General features: G+C 38.6%; 1 protein-coding gene across 1 annotated transcript in view; it reads right to left on the bottom strand.

The window, feature by feature from the left end:
- Nucleotides 1-1,225: 1,225 nt before the first annotated feature.
- The window catches only part of LOC138007769 (protein mesh-like), a 46,049-nt gene continuing 44,472 nt past the window's right edge, over nucleotides 1,226-2,802 (bottom strand). Inside the window, exon 18 of the mRNA XM_068854835.1 lies at nucleotides 1,226-2,802. This exon is cut by the window's right edge and continues 2,118 nt beyond it. The gene's annotated coding sequence lies outside the window, so the exon portion shown is untranslated.

Below are 2,802 nucleotides of genomic sequence, written 5' to 3'. Positions count from 1 at the left end.
ACATCATCTCGAGGCTCTGGGGGATAAATATTAGGATTTGTATGAGTTTATTCCCCAGAGCCTCGAGATGATGCCTTTTGTCTAGGACTGAATTTTAATACATCGGTAGTGGGCTACTATGTGTATCCGACGTGAGCTGATACTGCTCTGCCCTTACGTGGGTCCCGTTGGCTCAGTGAAATGTTCTAAATATTTACCCGCCTCTCACAATAAAATGAGCACTGTGATTGGCTGATTCTTGGTCACGTAACCGTAATCAAATTCAAATGTATCCCGGCTGGAGTAAAAATTCCGCAGTTGTTGCCCGCGACGAATAAAATACCCCTGTACTAGTAGTAGCTATCGCTCAGTGCCAACGAGACAGAATCAGTGTCATCTTTAGAACCCAATAAATAAAGTTCCTTTTTCCTCTGGAAATACATATAACAATGCTGTAATGTACAATAGACCTAATCGGCTAACTCAATGTTGTACCCAATTCAAATCTCCCGGGATTAAGATTCTTTGTGTGTTGTATTTGCATGATAATGTAGCATTCATATGTAAATGATATGGAAATACCTGGAACAAAACGTTTTATTCCCAAAGGGTTTGAATTGGGTACAACATTGAGTTAGCCGATTAGGTCTATTGCTGGTGGACGAACAAAAGCAGCTAATGAGAGATGTTTTGTTTTCACCACCAACATGGCGGCGATGACGTAACCTGATAACCATTTATAGTAGTTGTAATATTTTTATTTCAAAGTGCTGCAGTTCAACGAGGTTGACTAGCAATAGAGTTATTTTCATAGAGTTATGACATTAGAGTTAGAGTTAAGTTTATTTTGGAAGGCCTGAATTCAGAAATGCATAAAAGCTAACCTTAGGCCTAAGGTTAGCTTTTATGAATGTTGGCTGAGGATTTTGTAAACTTAACTCTAACTCTACGACATAACTCTATGAAAATAACTCTAAGAATAGCTGTCCCCCAGTTCAACTTATCTAAGTTAGCAATACTGCACAATAACAATAGAAATGAAGTGAAACCCTTGCACACTTTTTATCTCGAACAACAATGTAAATGTCAACGTGTTTTGCAATAATATTGAAAGTACTGATATCATTTTTGAACGGCCGCAATAGACCATTTTCGAATTCTCACGGCTGGAGTGGATCTAGCATGAAATGGAAGCTAATGCGGGCAAATCTTTTCAAATGCCGACAAAAGCTGTTGTGGACCGGAATTGACCGACGCAGACATCGATGCTTTCGTGGAAGAGTTGTTGATCCTGTAGTTTTTTATAAAACAATCATTCTACTCGGGCTTGCTGGATATAAAGTGATGATAACCAGCTCGGCGTTGCGTGCCTCAATGGTTCTCTCTAACTCCATATCCAGCGCACCCTCGTAGAATAATTGTTAAATAATCTGTTCTAGTGAAATTATGTGGCGGCAAAAATCTTTGGGCAGAAATGATAAGGATCCATAATCATTTGAATTTGTTGTTATAAAGACGGCACCTTTCGAAAAGGCTTTTCATTTTTTGATTAACTTCTTTCTGTTAATTATTTTTCTGACAAGAGATGACCCAACGAGCTAAACGTAAACCTATTCAAACTGCCCATGCGTAGGAAGTTTAATTCTAGTCTTGTCACAAGTACCATGCTACACAGCATCTCGCGTTAGCAGATGGCCGAGCGTGGTAAGTAATAAGACTGAGTACAGGAAACAAGCAGACTGAACAAATGTTCCTATTCTTCCATGCAATTTCAGTGAGTTCAAAAAAGCAAGATTTTAAAGTATAATTCTTAGAGGTCGTTTCATGATAAGCACGTATACATGACTTCTGTTTGTCGCTTCCATTTGAATTGTAAATACGTGTTATAGGTTGTATTTACTTGTAATGGCTCATTTGAAGTTCTAAGTGTTTTAATTATATGACACATTGACCGTTTTTAAAATCTATGAAACGGCGACTGGGGCATTTCTTTGTCATTTGGACTGCTGACCTGCGGGGTCCGTTTCTCGAACCTCCCGAAAACTTTTCGGAACCGATAAGTCATTCGTGAAACTTGTTATTCGCTTGCTTTGACAAGCTGTTCTTTTGACATGTTTTCAAAATCACAAAAAGCAAAATCTTTGTGAAGTTCAATGTCTTAAAATCCTTCTGTTCCATAAGATAGAGGGGGAATTGTGACACCCGAAAAGGGCGCGGAAAGTTTCGGGAATTTCAAGAAATTATATTTTCTTTGGAAAATGGTAGCGAAGCCAGCAGTAGCAAAACAGCAAAAGCCAGAAAAGTTTTTGCATGGATACCAAACGGTTTCAATAGAATGAAAACTGTTACTTTTTTCGATTTTTATTAGTTGTACGGTTATATGTTAATATACCATATCTCTTTGAGAGAACTTAGTACTTTTTGTTAAAAGCCGTGAAAAAAAGAGACACGATTCAAACACATTATGTCTTGCGCAGAAGTAGCATATTCGGTAGTTTGAGAAACGACCACAACGACCACGACGGTGACAACACCACAAGACAAAAATGTCATTGGTTAAGGCGATTTTCGGAATTCTTCGGAATCTCATCTTCAAGCGTAAACGACCAAACTGCGTTTTGACTTCCATCAATCAAACGAAATCAATTGATGCCTGACATAACCTACCAATCAGCATCTTTGGTTCCCACGGTACATCCGTACAGTCAAACTCGACGCCGATAGAAAGCGATGGAATATGTACGAATCCTTTTACTGCAGAACGTCCAAAAAGACATCATAATGGTATTCGAGCTTTGAACGAAACGAAAACTCCAATTGACT

This window comes from Montipora foliosa, chromosome 6 (assembly GCF_036669935.1).
Source record: "Montipora foliosa isolate CH-2021 chromosome 6, ASM3666993v2, whole genome shotgun sequence".
Lineage (NCBI taxonomy): Eukaryota > Metazoa > Cnidaria > Anthozoa > Scleractinia > Acroporidae > Montipora > Montipora foliosa.
Note: the sequence above shows the minus strand (reverse complement) of the source record. Positions and strands in the feature narration are given on the sequence as shown.